The sequence below is a fragment of the Dermacentor albipictus genome, chromosome 8 (assembly GCF_038994185.2).
Source record: "Dermacentor albipictus isolate Rhodes 1998 colony chromosome 8, USDA_Dalb.pri_finalv2, whole genome shotgun sequence".
NCBI classification, from domain to species: Eukaryota; Metazoa; Arthropoda; class Arachnida; order Ixodida; family Ixodidae; genus Dermacentor; species Dermacentor albipictus.
Genome location: NC_091828.1, coordinates 62,158,117 through 62,181,643, shown reverse-complemented (window position 1 = coordinate 62,181,643; position 23,527 = coordinate 62,158,117). Strand labels below are relative to the sequence as shown.

General features: G+C 44.3%; 1 protein-coding gene and 1 long non-coding RNA gene across 6 annotated transcripts in view; one reads left to right on the top strand and one right to left on the bottom strand.

Moving 5' to 3' along the window:
- Nucleotides 1-5,227, bottom strand: part of LOC135921771 (4-pyridoxate dehydrogenase-like) — a 77,983-nt gene extending 72,756 nt beyond the window's left edge. For 4 of the 5 annotated variants that reach the window (XM_065456071.1, XM_070522851.1, XM_065456073.1 and 1 more), the window contains exon 1: nt 5,093-5,227. The gene's annotated coding sequence lies outside the window, so the exon portion shown is untranslated. The remainder of the gene's footprint in view (nt 1-5,092) is intronic. The other variant, XM_065456072.1, reaches the window with a different exon arrangement.
- A 977-nt stretch (nt 5,228-6,204) lies between these two features.
- Nucleotides 6,205-10,592, top strand: LOC135921767 (uncharacterized). The gene is made up of 2 exons (XR_010570611.2): nt 6,205-9,003; nt 9,780-10,592. It is a non-coding gene; the product is annotated as an uncharacterized lncRNA (long non-coding RNA).
- Nucleotides 10,593-23,527: the final 12,935 nt, after the last annotated feature.

Here is a 23,527-nt window from a genome sequence, read left to right as displayed (position 1 = left end):
CTCTCTATCTATCTATCTCTCTAGTTTCCTATCGCACTGGCACTAGCTACTTGGATTATCTCGCAAACAATGTTGTTTTGTGTGGGTTTTGGCTTTTGAGCTGCGCCTGGCTTTTCTGGGAGAACGTTTCCTTTAATAAAGCAAAGTTGTTAGTCCAATCGTAGTGCGTGCTACATCTCTCCTCTGTCCTTCGTCCTTTGACTGGCTTAATTCTCAAGATTATATACCAATTGACCCATATCGCTACTCTTCCCCAAGTTCGCACAAGCCTGCTGTATTTATTTTAGTTCTCAATTATTACTGATTCCTTCTGACGCTAGCTGCTCTTCCGAATTTACGTGTTTTTCGTCTTTCCATATTATTTTTTATCATCCCTGAAAATTCAATTCCAAATATGACTTGTAATAGCCCGTCCAGTTTTTGCCAAATCCCCCATTGTGGGTGTTAACCATAGCGTTATTAGATAGTAACAGCAACATTCACAGCGGAGTTCCGACGATGCATTGCTTCATACATTGCCTAAACCTTTCGATGACTCGCCGTGCAATGCACATGAAAGCACGACGTCGTGACGTTTCAGGCAGCTCAGTGCTGTTGCAAATAATATGAAAACTGGTCCATGGCATCTCTATAGCATCACAAGAGGTCGCGCCAATGGAAGCGCAATTTCGGGTAACACCGGACCTGCAACAGACGATTGGTTCGACGTTGACACCCTTACACTGTTACACTGAAAGTGGCACTCTTTTACGGTGGTGGCTGTCGTGGACTGTTCCCTGACTTTGACTCATGCTCAATTTTCACAACTATTTGGGGAAGTTTTGAAACTAAAGTCCAGCAGCCCCGTGGTGATCAGGACGTACCGTGAGAGTTGCCTGTACTGGCGACCTATCGGTTGTCACGCAGTCGTCATCACATTTTTAAATTCCCTCTACGTCGTTCGCAGATTCATCGAAACCGTCGTCATCGTGTCCTTGTTGCCATTTGTCGTGCTAATGACGCCGTTGCTCGCTTTCGCCACTGTCTTTCTCAGTAGGACAGGTTACCACTGAATCGAATCACACTTGAGGATTTCTTTCGAGTGACATTTTATATTCCTTTCTTTTTCACTACAGGGCGAACGGCCTGGAAGTTTAGTATGTTATGACAGGGTGTCGCACTATACAGTTAGAAATTCCTGGATGGTGGATGCTTGATGGTGGAGCCTTTTTTGCACCTTTTTTTCAAACATGCCGAGTGAAATCGAGAAATTGAGAGATGAGTTACGAAAATAATTCAAAAGGGAGATCGCAGCTGTCCGCAGTGCTCTTGAGAGAGACATAACAAAGGAAACAAAGGATATGACTAAAACTGTAGAGTATTGCAGCAAGCAGTTCAATGACATTTTCAACTGAAATTGCTGCCTTAAAGGAAGAGAACAAAGCCCTGGGAAACAAGAATGTTGTTTTGCGTACCGACCGAGATGCATGGTCGGAACGCTTGGTGGACCTTGAGCAATATTCTGGAAACAGAAATATTGAGAACAAGGGGCATCCAGTGGTTGACAGGGAAGACTTGACAATGGTACTGCAGAAAAATGATTGATGTTTTGGAAGAGCCAATAACTAAAGATGACATTGAGAAATGCCACCGTGCAAGAACAAGGAATTCTTCTTGCCCAAATGTTGTGCAGTTTCGAAGTCGCGCAAAACGGGATGTTGTCTTGCAAAAAGCAAGAAAGACTAAGATGACCACGCGCAGTCTTGGCTACAACGAAAACAACGCTGTTTATGTTAATGAGAATTTGTGCCCGTACCTTAAGAGACTAATGGGTAAGACAATCACGCATAAAAAGGACAAAGCATGAAGGTTTGTCTGGGCTAAGGATAGGCAAATTCTCGCCAGGAAAGACGAGATCAAGCGGGTCGTCAGGATTCCTTGAGACGGTGACTTAAACAAAATTGGCTGAACTTTATATACTGCGCAGGTGCAAGAAAGGAAATTAGTTTTTTAAATGGCTCCACCATTTCTTGCAACTACTGATGTTAACTCTCTCTACTCTGGTAATAAACATCTTTCGTCGTTTTTATATCTCCAATGCTCGATCACTCTGCAACAAAGAGGATGAGGTGGTGACCTTTGTTTTCGCTTTAAATTGTCATTGGGGAATTTTGATGATAACTGAAACCGGGTACCGGGGTGATTCTGTGCATCTGAACATCCCTCGTTACAATACATACACAAAGAACAGGCAAAACAGAATAGTGGGTACGTGGTAGTCTTATAGCTTCAAAAGAGTCCTTACAGTGCTTATTAATGCCAGAATTTTCACAGATGCATGACGGCTGCGTAATCTTGTCTTTAAAGTGTGGTAACTATACATTCTGTGTTTTATATCGTTCTCCAAGTGGTAGTGTTGGAGCCCCTTTCCAGTTTTTCGATGCCTTCTTATCTTACATTAAAAGAGAACAAGCTCTTGTTAGGCTTGGGTGGTGATATAAACATAGATTTTTTTTGTAATCGTCACCTGAACAATGTGAAATGTGGAGAGTGTTGGAATGCAATAGTTTTTGTAATTTGATACGAGAGCCTACGCGACCGCTCACGCCTACAACACTTGACACCTTCATTACCAACGTATGCGAACAAAATTGTATGTCAGGAGTCGTATGCACGCAAATCAGTGATCATTAACCTTTTTTTCTTAACAATCATGTAGAAGGCATCAACGAACGTCTTTTCTAAAGAAATACCAATCCATAAACGGGGCGACACAGTAAATTTTATGCCAGACTCACCACTACGAACTTGAATTTCATATATGAAATCACCTATGCAGAAACTGCTTATGATAATTTCATTTCCACTATCAGAGCGGTATATTAGAAATGTTTTCCCAACTATGTTTTTAAAAAGCCCAGAAATATACGTGAACCATAGAAAATAAAGAATGTTTGGAAATTGTACAGAGAAAAGACCGTCTCTACAAGCGTTTCCTAGAAAGCAGACATCTTGCTCTATTTAGGGTGTATCGCAATAAGGTTACGTTACACCTGAGACGAGTGAAGAATCACTACTCACATGAGTTTTTCACAACGATATCCTAAAAAGAAGTGATTTAAAATAGAATCGAATAAATGATACTTTAAATCCCAATAAAGACAGTGCTAACATGGAAATTGATAAAATTGATGAAATTCTTTCTGGCAGAAGCTTGCAAATTGTTTCAATTATTATTTTGTGTCCTTGGTCCATAGCGCACATGATCCTGCTTGTCTCAACTACCTAAACCCACAAAACCCTCAAAATGCTTTTTTATTCCTTACAAATTCCAATGAAATCCAAAGCATTTTTCTGGACATTGGAAACAGCAGATCAGGAGATGTATATGATTTTCAGATTCTCCCTTTTAAGCGTGCTATTGATATTCTCAGCCATATCTTAGCTCTTATATTTAATTGCTGTTTGAAAAATGGTATTTTCCCCAAGAATAAGCAAAATGCTAAAGTAACTGTAATTTGTAAGGGTAGAGATAGAAATAATTTAGCAAATTACCGCCGAATATATATACTTCCAATATTTTCAATGTTTCTAGAAAAAGTAATACACGTACGAATGCCAAATTCTTGCGAAAAGCATCACTTGCTAACGCTCAGCCAGCATGGTTTTCTACAATCCCGTTCCGCCGTAACGGCGCTTTTAACTCAATAAGAACTTATTCTAAATTGTTCTGAACAAAAGGAATAAGCACTGGGTATATATGTGGACTTTTCGAAAGCATTCTATAGGATTAAACACTATACATTACTCGTCAGATTTCATGTATTTGGTTTCCGGGGTGTGTTCTTTAACCTCATAAGATTCCATTTAACATCCCGTCATCAACAGGTAGTAGTCAATCGTCAATATTCGGATAATAAATTCCCGCAGGTGTTCCTCATGGAAGCATATTAGGCCCACTACTATTTACCTTTTATATTAATGACATAGTTAACACTAGCGATAAACCTACTTTCGTTATATATATTTAGAGGAACATGCGTGTCGGACATTTGAAACCAAGCTAATGATCGCTTACGTTTATTACACCAATGGTCTCTACGTATTTCGCTCCCTATCGGTGCTAGTAAAACAAAAGCTGTATTGTTTAGACCCCGGAACATGATTATTGAAACTCATGCTACTGTTCTTAAAATAGGATATGACGTTATAGAAACGGTACCTCGTGTAAAGAGATTAGGGGTTCTCTTTGAGGAACACCTGCAGGGGAAGGATCATGCTGATTCCGTTGCAGTAAAATTTTGAAGAATGGTAGGGGTCCTCTTGAAATTCAGAAATTTATTTCCTCGGTGTATCAAAAACTCTTATATTACTCATTGTTTTACTCTGTCCTTGACTCTTGTTTTCTGGTATGGGGCACAACTTCCTTTTCCGACACTAACAAACTATACACAATCCAAAAACGTGCTGCACGCAACATTGCCAGTGCTGCATTCTATTTCCCATCCAACCCTTTTTTGAATCAGTTAACATAATACCCATACCATAATTGTACAATAATGTGCAGCTTAAGAGATATAAATTTAACACTAAGCAAAATGGCTTTCTTGTTAAGCTAACTTAAAACATAAAACGTACACATATGATCCCCGAGCGGCTGGTGATTGGTTTATTCCAAAAACACGTGCGAATTACGGTCGACAAATGATTTCTTATCGACTACCCTCTCTATTAAATTCATGCAATGACTTTGCCCGCTAGCAGAGTAATTCTTGTTGGCTTTCGCGTGTAAATCAACCCTAGAGAGCAAGTTGTAAATGATTTTCTTTTCGTTGCTGTATAAATGCTTTGTCGTTGCTCTATAAATGGCTACTTTGTAGTTACTATCTATGCTCGTATAAGCCAAGTGTTTTGTAGGGTGCGTAGACCTTCGTCAAGCCTGTGAAAGGCTTTTTCGCTACATCCCCATCGTCATCTTCATTACGTAAATAAAGTTTCTGTTCGTCTGTCAAACATTCCTGCTGTTGCATCGCACAGTATCATGGCCGCTGGATTGACAGTGTATACGAAACCCGTGCGCTAGAGGTAGAGCAGTAATAGAAACAGTACGCACCACCACCGGCGATATCACCCAAGTGCATTCGCATTGCTGGGGGTCAGCATCGCCCAGTGGCGACGCGACAACTGAGGGACTGCGTCGGGCACGCTATATTCGGAGCGCGATAACAATATCACAATAGCAAGCTCCATCTTCTTGGAGCGCAGCAACGTCCTCGTGTTTGCACTTGTTTTCTCTGCAGCTTGTTTTTTTTCGCTTTCGTTGTCTTCTGTTTCTTTTTGTTAACATCGTTATAACTTCTTCTTGTTCGTTGTTTGTTGAGTTGTTTTTTTTCTGCCTTCACTAATATGTTAATGTATGAAAGCCTCTAACCCTACAGCTAGAATAGAACTGGCATAACTTTCGAAGTTAATCAACAAGCGTAAGACAGCTGACATCAGGAAGTATAATATGGATAGAATTGAACATGCTCTCAGGAACGGAGGAAGCCTAAAAACAGTGAAGAAGAAACTAGGAATTGGCAAGAATCAGATGTATGCGTTAAGAGACAAAGCCGGCAATATCATAACTAATATGGATGAAATAGTTCAAGTGGCTGAGGAGTTCTTTAGAGATTTATACAGTACCAGTGGCACCCACGACGATAATGGAAGAGAAAATAGTCTAGAGGAATTCGAAATCCCAAAGGTAACGCCGCAAGAAGTAAAGAAAGCCTTAGGAGATATGCAAAGGGGGAAGGCCGCTGGGGAGGATCAGGTAACAGCAGATTTGTTGAAGGATGGTGGGCAGATTGTTCTAGAGAAACTGGCCACCCTGTATACGCAATGCCTCATGACCTCGAGCGTACCGGCATCTTGGAAGAACGCTAACATAATCCTAATCCATAAGAAAGGGGATGCCAAAGACTTGAAAAATTATAGACCGATCAGCTTACTGTCCGTTGCCTACAAACTATTCACTAAGGTAATCGCAAATAGAGTCAGGAACACCTTAGACTTCTGTCAAGCAAAGGACCAGGCAGGATTCCGTAAAGGCTACTCAACAATAGATCATATTCACACTATCAATCAGGTGATAGAGAAATGTGCGGAATATAACCAACCCTTATATAGAGCTTTCATTGATTCTGTCGATTTCAGTGATTCTGTTTGATTCTGTCGTGTATCGTAATCTGTATCTAATCTGCTCAGCATGCAGCGCGCTCTGTGTTCATGGCACGATACGCCCCCATGTGATAAGGGCGTTACCCGCCTGTTCACAACGTGTATAAAACCAGTGCTGAATAAACGCTGGGGCCCCACTTTTGCCCAGCAAGTGACACACGACGTGTCGTCGTCTGCTCCACTCGATGCATGGTGTCAGAAGTGGTTAGCATGGCAATGCACTTCCTGCACGACGCGTGAAGACCAGCGATCCTGTGGCGGAAAATGGATTTCCTCAAAGCACCGGAGCCGCTCCTTACAACAGGCGACCTGCGCAAGAACTGGCAGCTCTTCAAACAAAGGTTTGAAATTTTCCTCACGGCGTCAGAGGTCGCAGAAAAGCCTCGGACTGCGTCCAAGAAGACAGCGTTGCTTTTGAGCGTCGCGGGCGCAGAGGCCATTGAAGTCTTTAACACCTTCACGTTTGCAGCAGGCGAGAAGAACGACGACTATGCCACAGTGGTGAAAAAATTTGATGAGTATTGCATTGCACAGACCAATGAGGTTCACGAGCGGTATATGTTCAGGAGAAGAATCCAAGCTGCTGGCGAACCAGTGGAGCATTTCTTACGAGACCTGAAGAATCAAGCACGTGCTTGCAACTTTGGAGCTTTGGCGGAATCGATGGTCAGGGACCAAATTGTGTTCGGGATAAATGACGACACGGTACGTGAAAAGCTCCTCAGGGACAACAACTTGACCCTGCAGAAAGCAGAACAAGCCTGTAAAGCAGCTGAAGCATCAGCAACTCGCAAGGAAATGTGGAACCAGGAACACCAAGTGCATCCTATCAGCAGGACTAGCACGAGCCGCGAAAACCGAGAACAGACACGTTATGACTGCCGAAACTGCGGCGGAAAACACTCCCCAAGAAGGTGCCCTGCTTTTGGAAAAACGTGCCGGAGATGTCAGCGGAAAAACCACTTTGCCAGATGTTGTAAAGCGACGGCAGTTGTTGGCGAGTTGCAAAGCGGCCAAGACGATTTCGAGATTCTCGACGTATCCGCAAAGAATGTGTCCAGCAAGCATGACTGGACGGTGGAAGTCCAAATGAAGAACGTGGCAGTTCAGTTAAAGGTTGACACGGGATCGCAGGCAAATTTGTTGCCTTATGGATTATACGCCAAAATGAACCCACAGCCGCCCCTGTACCCCAGCAGCGCGATTTTACGCTCCTACGGCGGAGATGTAATCAAACACATTGGCGTCATGCGGGCCGAAGTCTCTTTAAATGGTTGCATTGCCATGCTGAGCTTTTTCGTGGCACGAAAGGGGCGCCAAGCAATCCTAGGACTTGAGGCGAGTGAACGCCTGGGACTGATTTCACGCGTGAACAGCGTGTCGCAAAACAGCTCTGAAGAAGTGGTTGCCAGCTTTCGTCACCTTTTCACTGGCACCGGCTGCGTCAAACGAGTATACCACATGGTGCTTCGCAAGGACGCCACGCCAGTGGTTCAGAGACCTCGTCGAGTGCCACTGGCTTTAGAGGAGCCACTTCGGGAGGAGTTGTCACGTATGGAACAAGCCGGAATAATTGCAAAAGTCACTGAGCCAACAGACTGGGTGAGTCCCCTTGTTATCGTACGAAAGAAAGACGGGAAGCTGCGAGTCTGCATGGACCCCAGGAAAATAAATGAGTGCCTCAAGCGCGAGCACTACGCGATGCCGAGGCGGGAAGACATAGAGGCCGAGCTGGCCGGCGCAAGAGTATTCACTCGCCTAGATGCAAACGCAGGGTTTCACCAAATTCCCTTAGATGACGAGACGTCTAGGATATGCACTTTTGCGACACCCTTCGGCCGCTATCGATTTTTGCGACTGCCTTTCGGAATATCATCAGCGTCCGAAGTATTTCAGCAAACCCTAAGTGAAATTTTTGACGCGCTTCCTGGCGTTAGAGTGTATGTCGATGACATACTCGTGTGGGGCAATTCCCAACAAGAGCACGACCAACGTCTAAGATCAGCGCTAGAAGCGGCAGAACGTGCGGGCCTTACGTTCAATCCAGCAAAGTGCGAGTTTGGCGTTCAACAAATTGAATTCCTGGGCGACGTGATAAACGAAGAAGGAATCCGTCCAAATGCATCCCATGTTGAGTGCATGTTGCAGATGGCACCCCCTAGTGATAAACTAGCAGTTCAACGCATGCTGGGTGTCGTGAACTATTTTGGAAAGTTTTTGCCAACACTAGCAGAAAGGACAACGCTTCTCAGAAGCTTGCTAAAAAAAGACGCTGTTTTCGAATGGTCGGCAAATCACGAAAAAGAGTGGAGAGCGCTGTGCGACAGCCTTAGCAAGCAGCCCTTGCTATCAGTTTTTGACCCTGAAAAAGAAACCAGGTTATCATGCGATGCGTCACAAAACGGAATCGGTGCTGCCTTGCTGCAGTATCACAACGGTGCATGGAAACCGGTTGCGTACGCCTCCAGAGTGCTTACTGATACGCAGCAACGCTATTCACAAATTGAAAAGGAAGCAATGGCCATAGTTTTCGGCTGCGAGAAATTTCACCATTTCATGTATGGGCGGAAGGTTGTCGTTGAGACTGACCATCGTCCGTTGATCTCCATATCGCAGAAGGCGATCGGTGACATGCCGCCAAGACTGCAGCGATTTTTTTTGCGTCTGCTACGCTATGACATTTTAATGCATTATGTTCCAGGAAAACAGCTTCTACTGGCGGACATGCTGTCCAGGGCTTCCGTTAAGGACGCAGCAGATAACGCAGACAACAACAACAACGACGACGTCGAAGTGCACGCAGTAAGTGTGGTTGATTCTCTTGTCAGCGAAACCACGTGGAAAGAACTGGCTTCCGAGACACGAAAGGACACGCAGCTCGCCGCTGTGCTAAAGCACCTGGAGAACGGGCAACCAATTGAAGGACCGTTCAAGCCTTTTGCCGCTGAGCTATCGGAAGTAAAAGGGGTTCTCTTGAAAGGCTGTAAGATTGTCATTCCGGCCAGTATGAGGCGCGATATGTTGGCAAGAATTCATCAAGGCCACATGGGAATTAACAAGTGCAAAGAAAGGGCACGGCGCCTGGTGTTCTGGCCAGGAATGAACACTGATATCGAGACGTTTGCACAGGCATGTTCTGTATGTAAAACGTACGCTTACAAGTTGCCGCAAGAGCCTTTGATTATGCGTCCGGTTCCAGACCAACCATGGTACCGCGTCGGCATGGACATTTTTAGCCACGCAGGTCGGTCCTACTTGTGTGTTTATGATGCCCTATCGAATTTTCCCGAAGTCCAACAGCTCGTAGACACTTCAGCAAAAACTACTGTAGATGCAGCAAGTGCCATATTTTCCAGATATGGCATACCTGTAGAGGTATGCACTGATAACGGGCCTCAGTTTTCCAGTAGAGAATTTGCCATGTTCTCAAAAGTGTACGATTTCAAACACGTGACCTCAAGCCCGTATTTTCCCCGCTCCAACGGACTCGCCGAAAAGGGGGTACAAGTAGTCAAGAGAATCTTGAAGAAAACAACTGAAGCTAAACAAGACTTTTGGCTTGGTCTTCTCGCTTACAGGTCAACTCCACTGGAATGCGGCTGGTCACCAGCCGAAATATTACAGGGACGCTCGCTGCGAACAACTCTACCAGCCGTTCAGGTCGGACAAAGCCGGCGGGTTGACAAACGCCAGCAAAAAGACTACTCAAGAGGGCCACTCGCACCGCTCAACAACGGCGAAACGGTCAGAATAAAAGACAGCTCATCATGGAGAAGAAAGGCTCGGGTTCTTCAGTCGTCTGGTCAACCAAGGTCATACGTTGTCATGACTGAAGACGGGCAACTCTTGCGACGCAACCGCGAGCATCTGCTGCCAACCAGAGAATCTTTTCGCCTTAGCGGTCCTCCTCACGACGACGAAGGTGTTTTTCAAGAATACGCTGCCCCTGCCAGCACACAACACGACCCAGAGGCGGCGCAAAACCCAAACAGCACAGCGAGCATTGTGCCGACAGTTCCGCAACAAGCAGCTGCTCCAAGGACTACAAGACAACGCAGACCACCTCGGCGCTTAATGTATGACGCGAACTTTCAACAAGTGCCGTGACTGTATTCAGTGCTCTGATCTTTGCTGTAGTTTTGGATGTGCAGTGATTCTTTAACTTTCTTTTTGTTCTCCCGAGCTAAAAGCGCTCCTTGTCCTTAGTTTTTTTTTTCGTTACGAAGGGGGATGTATCGTAATCTGTATCTAATCTGCTCAGCATGCAGCGCGCTCTGTGTTCATGGCACGATACGCCCCCATGTGATAAGGGCGTTACCCGCCTGTTCACAACGTGTATAAAACCAGTGCTGAATAAACGCTGGGGCCCCACTTTTGCCCAGCAAGTGACACACGACGTGTCGTCGTCTGCTCCACTCGATGCATGTCGAAACCTCAGCAGTCATGGAGGCATTACGGGATCAGGGTGTAGACGAGCCGTATGTAAAAATACTGAAAGAGATCTATAGCGGCTCCACAGCCACCGTAGTCCTCCGTAAAGAAAGCAACAAATTCCCAATAAAGAAAGGCGTCAGACAGGGAGATGCGATCTCTCCAATCCTATTCACCGCGTGTTTACAGGAGGCATTCAGAGACCTGGATTGGGAAGAATTGGGGATAAAAGTTAATGAAGAATACCTTAGTAACTTGCGATTCGCTGATGATATTGCCTTGCTTAGTAACTCAGGGGACCTATTGCAATGCATGCTCACTGACCTGGAGAGGCAAAGCAGAAGAGTGGGTTTAAAAATTAATCTGCAGAAAACTAAAGTAATGTTTAACAGTCTCGGAAGAGAACAACACTTTACAATAGGCAGTGAGGCACTGGAAGTAGTAAGGGAATACATCTACTTAGGGCAGGTAGTGATGGCAGATCCGGATCATGAGACAGAAATAATCAGAAGAATAAGAATGGGCTGGGGTGCGTTTGGCAGGCATTCTCAGATCATGAACAGCAGGTTGCCATTATCCCTCAAGAGGAAAGTGTATAATAGCTGCGTCTTACCAGTACTCACCTACGGGGCAGAAACCTGGAGGCTTACGAAAAGGGTTCTACTCAAATTGAGGACGACGCAACGAGCTATGGAAAGAAGAATGATAGGTGTAACGTTAAGGGATAAGAAAAGAGCAGATTGGGTGAGGGAACAAACGCGAGTTAATGACATCTTAGTTGAAATCAAGAAAAAGAAATGGGCATGGGCAGGACATGTAATGAGGAGGGACGTTAACCGATGGTCATAAAGGGTTACGGACTGGATCCCAAGGGAAGGGAAGCGTAGCAGGGGGCGGCAGAAAGTTAGGGGGGCGGATGAGATTAAGAAGTTTGCAGGGACGGCATGGCCACAATTAGTACATGACCGGGGTTGTTGGAGAAGTATGGGAGAGGCCTTTGCCCTGCAGTGGGCGTAACCAGGCTGATGATGATGATGATGATGATGATGATGATGATGAATATGTTAATAACATGAAGATGGGCAGAAATTTGGCTATTCATTGGCGCCAACTGCAGGTGCAAGCCACTCTTAATTCCACCAGATGTGTGTTGTTCACAGGAACTGGAGCTATACAAATGCAGATGAGAACAATGATGTTTGAAAGCAGTGTTTTTAGAGTTGAACAATATTCTGCACAAGCAGTGCTGCCTGCAGCGCTGGTGCCTTATAGACACAATTCATGGCTGCGCCACTATTCAAAGGCACTATTCTTGAATTATTAACTTCTTTTTATTATATTTATGGTGGCCATACAATTCAAGTACATATAATCCATATTGTGTGCAATATGGTTAAATGATGTCAACGACGATAGTCATTCCTAATCTGAAATGCAACAAAAGAGCAAAAATAGGTAACAAATTATAATGCAAAAAGATACAGACAAGCAGTGCACAGGACAAGTAACACTTTCTTTTATTGAGCAAAATATCACACAAGTACAAGTATGCCACCAGCAGTGGGTAGCAAACTTTCCAGCTGAGGTAACAGAGGCAAAACGTAGCAAAATGCTACAATCACACTGAAATATGAAACATAAGACCGACATTACATTGTACAGGATGAAAGGGCAAGACTCCATCTAAGAGCACTCCATGGTACCACATACTTGACATGGTGTAAAAGATACACAAGGTTGACATCCCCTCCCCATAAAAGAATTGACACAAAAACAAGAAGTGTGGAAGACATGACTTAAAATGCAATGTGCCGAGTCTAAAACCAAGAACAAACAATCCAAAAATGGTTTCGCTAAGTCTTGCAATGAGTAAAATTGCCAAGCACTCATCACTTCTTCAGTAATGAACCTACACAGTTGAACAGGACAAAAAGCCCAATAGCAGGGCTGCAGAAATTGTCACCAAATAAATATGCCTTGCTTACCAAGGATACCCCTGGTTTAGTTGTGGCCTGACCGTGGAGAATGATTGTGGATAAGCTTTTCTTTTTAACATGGTTTAGCAGATAGGAAAAAATCGCCATCAGAGCACCAGGTGTATGAATAGTCTACACACGAAAAGTCACTGCTTTCTTTTTTTTCTTCTCTATTACTATTCACGAGTGTTTGAGCATCTTAATAGTCCTGCTAACATCCTACTGCAAAACACCAAATTCCGAAAGTTGTGGCATAAAGAAAATTGCACTTTCACTCAAAATGCGAAACCGGGGCCTGATAACATTTCTAACACATTCCTGCGCAGATATGCCGAGTGGATTGCGAAGTTTTTAGTAATACTCTTTAACAAATCCCTGTCATCCTGCAGCCAATCTCACTAACCAGCACAATATGCAAGCTACTTGAGCACATCATCTTAAAGCACATAACGACCTATCTAGAAGATAATCAAATTCTAACACCTTTCCAACATGGCTTTCGAAAGGGACTTTCTACCGTTACTCAACTAATTAAACTCGTGCATGACGTAACCACCTTTATTGATCACCAGAAACAAATTGACCTTATTTTCTTAGACTTTTCGAAAGCCTTCGACCGTGTGTCCCACCCAAAACTTATTAGGAAACTTGAACTAACTTTAGGAACTGGCCCAATTTTAGACTGGATAATTGATTACCTCACTAACCGTACTCAGTCTGTCGAAATTAATAATGAGAAATCCGTAACAGCTGATGTCACATCAGGTGTACCACAAGGAAGCGTCTTAGCCCCAGTGGTATTCCTAATTTTTATAAACGACCTTCCTGCTAACATTTCTAACATTAGACTTTTTACCGATGACTGCGTGCTATATCAGGAAATTAACTCTGTCATCGACCATACAGCTTTAAATAACACTATAGCAGCAGTAGCGAAGTGGTGTGAAGATTGACAGATGACTGTTAACGTTGACAAATCTGTTCTATTATCTGTAACAAGGAAGAAACACCCCCCCCCCCCCCAGGTCACTCTTTCAGTACACACTAAACAGCATTCCTCTTGCTTCTGTCTGTGAACACAAATGCTTAGGAATATTACTAACCTCTGACCTTAGATGGGATGCTCACGTTAACAAAGTCACGGCAACCGCACTAAACAGTTATGTTTTTATTAATAGACGCATCAGACTAGCACCATCTCATATAAAGCTACTAGCATACAAAACATTTGTCAGACCGGTACTAGAGTATGCAAATGTCGTTTGATTTCCTTTCACTAACAAGTTGATTAAAAAACTTGAAGGTTTTCAGAGAAAGGCGCTCAGGTACATTTTTAACGAACATAGACTAACAGACTCGCCGACAGAACTGCTCAAACAAGCCGGGATACTAACTCTTCAAAACAGAGCAAAACTAGCACGCCTTAGAACCATTTACCAACTAGTAAACAACAAATTAAATCTGGATACCTCACGATACATAACGACATCTCAAACGAGGAAAACACGTCATAACCCCTCCCACACACTAAACGAGTGTTCATTCCGTACTGACACTTTCAGGTATTCTTTTTTTCCACAGACTATACGCGATTGGAACGCTTTGGACGTGAGCTCTGTTAATAGTTCAACACTAACTGCCTTTATCACACTTGAGAACGATCTGCTGACTCAGTAATCATTTTTGCTTATTATCAGTATCACTTTGTTACTACCTTTGTTTTTTGCATTTTGTGGCACAATTATTCTGTCCAACCCAAATCGTGCAGCATGAACCTCATTATATATTTTTACTCCTGCTGATGGATAAGCTTATTCTATGTATTTATGTGTATTTCTAAACCGTTCCATATTGTCATGTTTGTATGTCAATGTACTTTTTGAATGCCCTTTCTGTTACGATCCCTGACGGGATTGACAGTATTGCATAAATAAATGATGCAACAGGTGGTGAAATATGCGCAGTAAGCTTCCTTCATGCAGTGTTTGTTGGAGTAAACACTTGCCAATGCAAGCGAATAATCTCCTTTCTAGAAATTAAATAAGTATGAGTCATATTTGTTTGTGGGAGTTGTGCCTCCCAGTGATGAAGTGGAAAGACTTGGCTTTTCTTCTTCCTCTTTCATATCCGGACTTAGCCACTACTCTCTACCAAAACAACCTTTTAGCTTCTTACTGCTGAATTCATGTCGGTTTTCTGAAATCTATATTTGGGCTACTCCATTACTACGTGTCACGCTGTGCTTGAGAGAAACAAAACACCAACAGCCCCACCCAGTAAACATGAGATGTCAAGCACTAAAAATAAGATTAATGAAGCAGATGCACTCAATCATTGTCATTAAGTGTAAGAAGAAAATTTAACATAGGACTGCCTTCATAAGTGGCAAGGTGACATGTCAGAACCTGAAGGTATGGATGCCAGTTCTATATACAGTACGAATACATTGAGCAGGTGGTAGCCAATCATGGCACCTGTTGGCGCTCTCCAGGATCAGTATTCACCACGGCTCTACCTTCAGCAGAGTGGCTGAAATTTAAAATTGTGGACTGCCAATCTTTTGTTCGTCAGTTCAAATTCTTACGGCACAATGAGAACTTTCTTTATTTGCAATATTCTAGCAAGAACTTTGGGAATTCCAGTGACAACACCAGTAGGCATCAGAACAACCAGGGGAGTTAGCCCATAGCAGCTATTGCTGTAAAAAAGAAGACTGGCACAAGCGCAAGAATTGAGACGAGCACACTAGATGTTTTTGTTCTGCTAGAGCTTCACTACTTTGGTGCTACAGTTAATTATCTCAAATGAGTTCAAATAGCAAGAATTTAGCCCAGACAAAATATTACACTTAACAGCTGTATCTAGTTGTACAACTTGCCTATGCAGCTTTATATAACACTGTCAACACTTACCTAAATCACGTGACTGGCACTCTGAAAAATGAGCTTTTGATATTATGTTGAAGAAAATGCATTTGTTTCGGCCCAACAGTAGAGATACATACTGCACGTACTTGCATTTTTTATACATTATCACCAACTGTTAAGTCACCTTCTTACCTCAGCAGCGAACCACTCCTGCTATCAAGTGTGCTGGTCCAAGTTTTACATGCATTTCCAGCTGTGCAGATGCTAAAAGTGGCAGTTTACTGTCACTTCATATTTCTAACGTTCAGCTGCATAAGTGGCTTTGACAACACTGGCAACCCTAATACCTGGCCAGGCTTCACAAAAGGCCACCAGTACCGCCTCGTTGTAGACTGCTGAACATCCTTCTTGGCTCTAGTGTGACTAAGAACCCAGATATATTTTCTCCGAAGCGGCTGGTATTGGTCATCCTTTGATGCAGAAAGAGGCTATTGTCGCACATGCCAAACTTAGGCTAAAAACCAATCTTGCACATGGGAAAATAGTCTTGTCTTTTCCAGATGGTAGTTCAGCCTCGCGAGGCACATTCCTTTAACCAATTCGCATGCTGTCAATGTGAGATTGATCGAATGTTGGCTATGGTGACAGGTTTCTTGCTTGGTTTATATAGTGGCATCATGACCGAGTCTTTCCACTCTTTGTGGAATTCCAATATTTCAGATTTTATTGATTACAAGCAGCTGTGCTTGCTTTCTCGTTCTGGCAAGATTCCTCAAAATCTGCAAAATGACTCCATCTTTGCCAGGTGTGCTTTAAGTGCTGACATGCTTGAGAGCAAGGACAGGTTCTGCCATCATAAAAAAGGCTTTCGATTCCTTCCTCAGCAAGTGGTCATTAATGTGCGTATAAGTCTGGTGACGGTGGGCATCTGTGAGGTTGTTGGAAAAAGCATCTACAGCTTGTTCCTCGATTTTCTCAGATGTGCACTGAAAATTGAGTGGCATGTTTTCTATAGTATTAGAGTGTTTGGTCCACCCTATTATAGCCGAGAATGTGTGTCACAGCTTACTGAGATCTATGCGTCCAAATGATACGCAGCAGTCCATCCACTGGTATCTGGCAAGTTGCTTAGCATGACATCTTGCCTGCTCAGTCTTGTGCAGAACATTGATCAGTGTTCTAGCTCTAGTTCGCATGTCACTCTCTTCACTGTGTGAAGAATGCGTGTTGCTGGCGATTCTTCAATACATTCACATTCTGCAGACTCAAGTGCGTCACGGAAATGCTCCCAGCCTGAAACCATGATTCTGTGAATGTGGCACATTTTCACTCCTACATCATGTACTATCTAGATCGGATAATAGTGGCTGCCTCTTGCGTCAGAGTCGCACTGATACTGTGGATGAAGGCCACAGGTGCCCAGGTTAGGTAATGTGTACTGTTTTTCTGGTTTGAATGTAGAGTGTGGAAGTTTCGATAGTTGATGTCATTTGTTAATTTGAGGACTGTCGTGTCTGCTTCGTCAAGATGGCATACTCTTGGCCGCACATCTTTGCATACTCAATGTGGGTGATGTGCATTGAGGTCACCTGAACTGAGTATTCTGTGCTGGGGAAAGCCCATTTTCAAATGTCGAAGCCAAGTGAAGTCACCTCGGGTGCAGTGCCTGTAATTTGGGACAGAGGTAGACCAATGCCAAAACGGCTTCCTTTCGCTGCCTTAGCCTGCAGCACACCGCTACAAGTTTCTGTTAAGAGGTGCAGTATAGAATAATTTTCAGTTCTATGTGTGGAGTGTCGGTGAAACAAAGACGGCTGTTGGAGCCTGCCTAATTGGTGCCTTTCCTCACCATGCCCGATGCTCTATATCCGCTTGCAGTTAACCTTTGTACCCTTGTGTGTTTGGTTTTGGGCCTCTGTTTTCCTAGAGCAGCAGAACGATGGGTTAGCCCTCCTGCTGAAACAGCTGGCCTAATTCGGTCGCACTAACACTCAAGCTGCAGCTTCCGCTGCATGCGGTCTGGAGTAGCGGCCACATAGAACGATTGAAGGAGGTTAGCAATGGAGTATTGTTGGCGTTATGGATTTCGCAGTCTTTCAAAATCTCAGGAAAAGATTCTTGAGCGAAGATGGCTACGATTATTGAATAAGGATTTCGAGGAGCTTGCCATGCTGCTCCATGTACAATGCCATCATTTGTTGTTGCTGCTTGTATTGCTATTGCTGCTGATTGTGAATAATGTGCTGTTGACTGTGAATTTTTAACTAATTTGCCTTGTTCTATGAGAAGCTGTTCAAGTTTGGCATACAGAAGTTATTCGGCTTTAATTGTCATTTCCTTAAGCACAGTTTTACTCGAGGGAGCACAGCCCTCAATGCACGGTAGCTGTTGACTAGTGCAACGTCTTGCATCGCAGCTTCTTGCTGTGTTTCCCTTTTTTGGGGAGCGGGCACTGAAGAAGCATACTTGCAGGTTGTAAGCCTACTATGAGAACTGATAGGCTTCGGAGTGGCTCACTGCAGCTGCTGCATACTTTCCCCACCTCCCCTGGCTTTGTCCTGCAACTTGTGGTCCACTTCTTCCCATGCTGATCATGTTCAAGTGCAAGGAGGCGTGCAGTGAGCAGTTTGCTGCTTGTTCAGCTGCTCAGTTTGACGTAGTACGTCTGCTAAGGTCACTCTCAGTTCTCTTTACAGATTCCGTCATCATTTCAATGCGATGCCTCAATGCACTGCGGTGGCCACGTTTCCATTTTTATTATCCAGACACTGCTTGCGCATAGTCCCTCATTCTTCACGCAAAGGTCACAGAAGTCTTCTGCTTGTGTGAGCAGCTTGTTCTCTCTGTATCGTGCAGCAAAGTCACTTGACTCTTGTCTAGTGTATTCGCATTTGTGGGAGCTGGAATACGACTGTGCAGTGATCGGCTACATGGCCGTTGCTCTGTGTGCTTCTTCATTTCTTTTTTGCGACAAGCCTCCTCGGGGTATTTTGGATTCGTTGCATGGTGTCGATCTTCAATGTAAATGTAAAAGCCATAGTGAGGCAGTCTTCAGGTTCGTGTTTTGTACCCCACTTTGTGTAAACAGGTGGGCGCGTGTATATAGCTTGTTTATAGCCAGTCCCGTGGCATCTAGAGCGCGGCAACATTTTGGGTTCATGCATTGACACAGGTGTCAGCCAGCCGCAGTATTTCATAGTACATTGACGCCTAGGTGTCGGCAAAGTGAGCAGCGCCAATTGGCCTTCAAAGCACCAAAGGCAGTGCCTGTGGCGCTTGGCTACTAATATCGTCGCTGTTTCTGAGTACAGTGCTTCTATTAGCGATTCGGCTGTTTCTACTTGCATATTACGCACTATGCCTCAACACATGTCTTTACTGGGCTGCTGGTACTCACCGACTTCAAGATAATCGTATATATTAAATACAATCTAAGTTTCGCGAATTGGCGGATGCCAATTCGCAAAACTTAGATTGGTTGAACATCAACAACAGGTGCGTGTTCAACCCGCTTTATCTGGGGCACGTGAGAATTACCTGATTACAAAATTAATAATTGAACAATGATATGGGTTACCGGTTGTAAGTTTGTAAGTGATTATGGTAACAGTGTTGGAAGCTTCAGTAGGTCAAGTTGGGCTGCAACCATCTTGTACAGGCTGTCAGAACATATATATTTTACATAGCCTGCCTGACTGCGCAGTATAGAGAACACGTATTCTTCTAGACTTTGTCATTCTTGTAGGTGTGGTGGACGCCCATATGTCTTTGTCTAGTGCAGCTGTGTTGCATGTAGGCCAGCTGGCTTGAATGCCATGCAGAACAATGTTGTTGTCATGCTTGGGAGGTTCATTTGCAAGTCCGTTTCTGGCTGTTAGTGGAGACATCATGCGCCACTGTTGCCCCTCTTGCACCAGAGGGTATGTGCCATTGACTTCCATTGGCCTTGACATGGTGCTCTCTGAAGTCTAATGAATTCGCAAAATTCATCAATATTCCATGAGAAGATCACACGCAAGCCGTCGTTTTCCACTGAGTTCTAGGCAGCGTTCTCACACTGCATTGAACGTGCGCAAAGCAAATGCAAAACAAGATAGTGTGCACAATTGGTCTAGGATTAGAGTTACTGCATTATTACACTCCTGGCAGGAGCACACTTGCATAAGGGCCTGCCATATTCTATTAGAGCCATAAATATAAATGAAAGCCACGGCCCATGCTTGAAAGAGCTAGAACCAGTGCAACATCAGCAACAGGTGCGTGCTCAACCCACTTTATCTGGGGCACGCGAGAATTACCTGATTACAAAATGAATAATTGAACAATGATATATTTAGGCTTTCAATGAACAGAATAATTTTGTAAGTGCCAGGGGTAGCTTTTCTTAGAACATCTCGCTGCAGACAGTTTAGTAAAGGCACCTAATAAAACGTGTACGTGGCAGTCAGCAAACCTGAATGAGAAAGAAAAAGCCTCTATCAAATATTGCATAGAAAAGATGATACCAATTTAAGAAGCACTTGTTTGTGCACTCGTCCACATACAGAAGCTGCCAAGTTGTAGCGATGCAGTGCTCGGCACGCTGTTAACACCATATTATTTTAGCTTTGTTAGCCACTATATCAGTGCCTTAGTGGCGGCTTCTCCGCATTTCATGAGTTGGGCCACGTGAGCGCACTCGGCATATAAGGAGCGAGTGACGTATGAAATACAGATATACACTTGCTACCTTTGGAAAAAATAACGCCCGATTTATCGCAGCCAATCAGCATATGAGAAAGAAGGCAGCGCTCTATGCGCTCGAATGTAAACCACGTGATGCAAACATCCGGCTCGCAAACTGCGACCGGCATGTTCGACGCAGTGATTAGTTTGTCGGGCTGCGTACGTGAGTTCGTACATGTGTATGTAGTCGTCAACGAATGAAATGCGACAACGCGACCGTGAGCCCTTAAACAGATTCTGCGCTCAATCTCGGTGTACCGAGAATCACTGATACACGGCTGCGCGATTAAGGTAGGAGGGGTTCAGATTCATCTGAAACTCGTGTGCTTTCAGTTACTCGCCGTCGTACGTTTTGCCGCGTCAGAATATGTGTCTCGGTTAAACAGCGCTCACAATATCGTGTTTCGTACGCTGACAATTGTAGGCATGTCTGTGAGTGCACGGACCTTTGCCTGATGACGCCTGTGCTTATACTCAAAACATAATAGGCGCTTTCCCTATAGCAGGCAGCACGGAAGATCTCCGCCACGCTTGACGGTTTGATGAAGGTATGCTTCGAGAGAAAGTAGTGCTTAAAGTAACAGTCACGGAAAAGTTCGAGAAAACGCGTGCGGTAGTGGACGTGCGTATACGCTGCGAATGCATGAGCGGCCTTCTCGAATGATCACGTTCACGTGTTTACTGCACCTGACGCATCGGCCGTCTACGGACGACAACGTTACTGGCAGACAGGGAAAGGGAGAAAGGAAACCCGAGGTTGACAGTCGTGTATTGTACTTTAAATTAAATTAAATTATGGGGTTTTACGTGCCAAAACCACTTTCTGATTATGAGGCACGCCGTAGTGGGGGACTCCGGAAATTTCGACCACCTGGGGTTCTTTAACGTGCACCTAAATCTAAGTACACGGGTGTTTTCGCATTTCGCCCCCATCGAAATGCGGCCGCCGTGGCCGGGATTCGATCCCGCGACCTCGTGCTCAGCAGCCTAACACCATAGCCACTGAGCAACCACGGCGGGTGTGTATTGTACTTTAATTATGCATATGTGCTATGTACCGAAAATCCCTAGACTCAGTCGACTGAGTTACCTGGCGTAGCGTTTCGTATTAGGCTCCTCCCAAATCTTGGGATAATGAAGTCTGATTCTGATGGGCACACCTCGCTGCATGATTAATTTTGTCACTGCGCGAATTTTCTGCACAGCGGATATAGCACGAGACATACCATAAATGTAGAGCAATCTTGGGGACTAGTGGAAATGCAAAAGCTCAAGTAGGAAACAAAAAATGGATTTGACTTCATTCTTTGCACCTATCCCAGCCTTGTGTGCGACCATTGCTCCGTTTTCATCTTATTTAACCCTTCCACAAGGTTGAGCATTATATAGAAGCCTTCAGAGCACACAGCAATGTCCTGCGGCTCACCGCCTCCACACAAATGCGGTGCCCTTACTTTCGAAGGTTCCTCTAAGCCTGTACATTTAGCTGATTTACTTTTCGTTACAACATAAAAAGATGACACTGGCCTCCTTACGTTGCATACTTTTGTTTGTTATTTCTTTTGACGAGTACTGTGGTAAGTTTAAAGACATAAGAGCAGCTGAAAGCACTATCATCAGCTTCATTGTCTTTTTGTAATCTTTATCGGTAATATGAGTCTAACACGTCAAAGGCTTTTCACACAGTTTTTATCTGCACTTTTTGCCAAATGTACCGTGCTGCAAAATTCTTTTTTTAACTGTGCTGCGCTCTGATGTTCTAGTTAAGCCACATGGAAAGTGGTGGTACTAGACAAATGACCCTTTTGTTGCACTAGAGCCACACAGCAGCTGTATGGCATAGCAACATCATATAACACATTCCTATGAAGGCCTCAACATTTTTTTTACTGCGCCAAAATAAGAATGATGATAAAACCAGGCGAAAGCATGCCACAAACTTAATTGTACACACTCGAAGAATCCATTCCACAATGCTGGTCAGCACCTTCCCACAGGCCTGTCTCGGAACAGTGGCGTCCCCACTGAACTGGTGGTAGAAACTGTCACCTTCTGCTTCACACCCTTGCCCAAGCTCTGTGCGACACATGAGGCATGCTCATGTATGGTTTCATCGAGTGGCTGTGAGAGAGAGAGTACAATGAATACAAAGAAAACGGAAGAGTAATTATTTTTTACATTGTGTTATAAATGCTTACAATAGCAGTACTATTACACGAGTCTTCACAACTGATAGCGGGAATAGAGCATGCTGTAATGAATATGGCTGCAGTATAAGTACTGTCAAAGCGAACTGACCATAATAACCCGGAGGAATCTGCGATGTTTAACATGCCATGCTCGCTGACATTTCTCGGGAACACCTGCTGCTTATCCGTAGGCTATAGACAAGGCCAGATGGGAAGCCCAGTGCCAGTCCCGGTTATCAACAGTGGTGGCTCCTTGCCAAGCAATGTCCTCAGGGAATATCAACTGTGGAGGAGGGTTGGACCCAGACGAGCACATCAAAGCATCTGTAGATGTTGCTGGACACAGTACCGACACGTCTGATGTTCTTATGTTCGGAATCCCACCTGCTTGCGTCTCTTATGGAGCCATGCGCTTTTTCAAATGGCCATCTTTCTCTGTTTGGCACCGTAATCCTTCATTGGCCTTTTCTTTGTCATGACACTTTGGTTGGTAAAACAGCCTCTGGAACCTGTTGCGGAAGTATGTGTGCCTGGGCCAAGTAGTTGCAGTGGACCTGGATCATGAGTATAACATCAAATAAGAATGGATTGAAGTGCCTAGTTCAGTCTATTGTTAACCTAGAAGAGAATACACAATCAGTGCATTCCACCAGTACTAAGCTGCAGGACTGAAATTCTAGTACACTCTAAGGGGGCTGCACTTGTCTCTTCCATTTCGTCTCAAAAGTCACTACACAACCTCTTTCAGTTGCTTTAGGCCTCTGAAAAGTGAGAAGTTTCTTCGGCCCTTGTCTTTCTCGCAGCACATTATGTTCACGAGACAATATGACTTTGGAGCGTGGTGTGTCAGCTTGACAGTTGTGTTTTTGGTCTGTGTGTGTTAGCGATGCCTCCTTTGGTGTGAGTGTCAACCGGCAACCAAGACACTCAAGCAATCACGACGCGGGTCTACGCCGTCTTCAACGTGCCACGGAAAAACATAGGAGCCCGGCTGCTTCACTAAAACTGTCAGAGAAGATTTGTAGATTTTGTTCTGACGCGCGTCGGCAGCGCACAGTTCCGGCGGCGCGTAGCAATGCAAGTTCAAAGCTCGCGCCTATCTTCTCCGGCGAGCTGACTGCCTGGAGGCGCAAAGAAA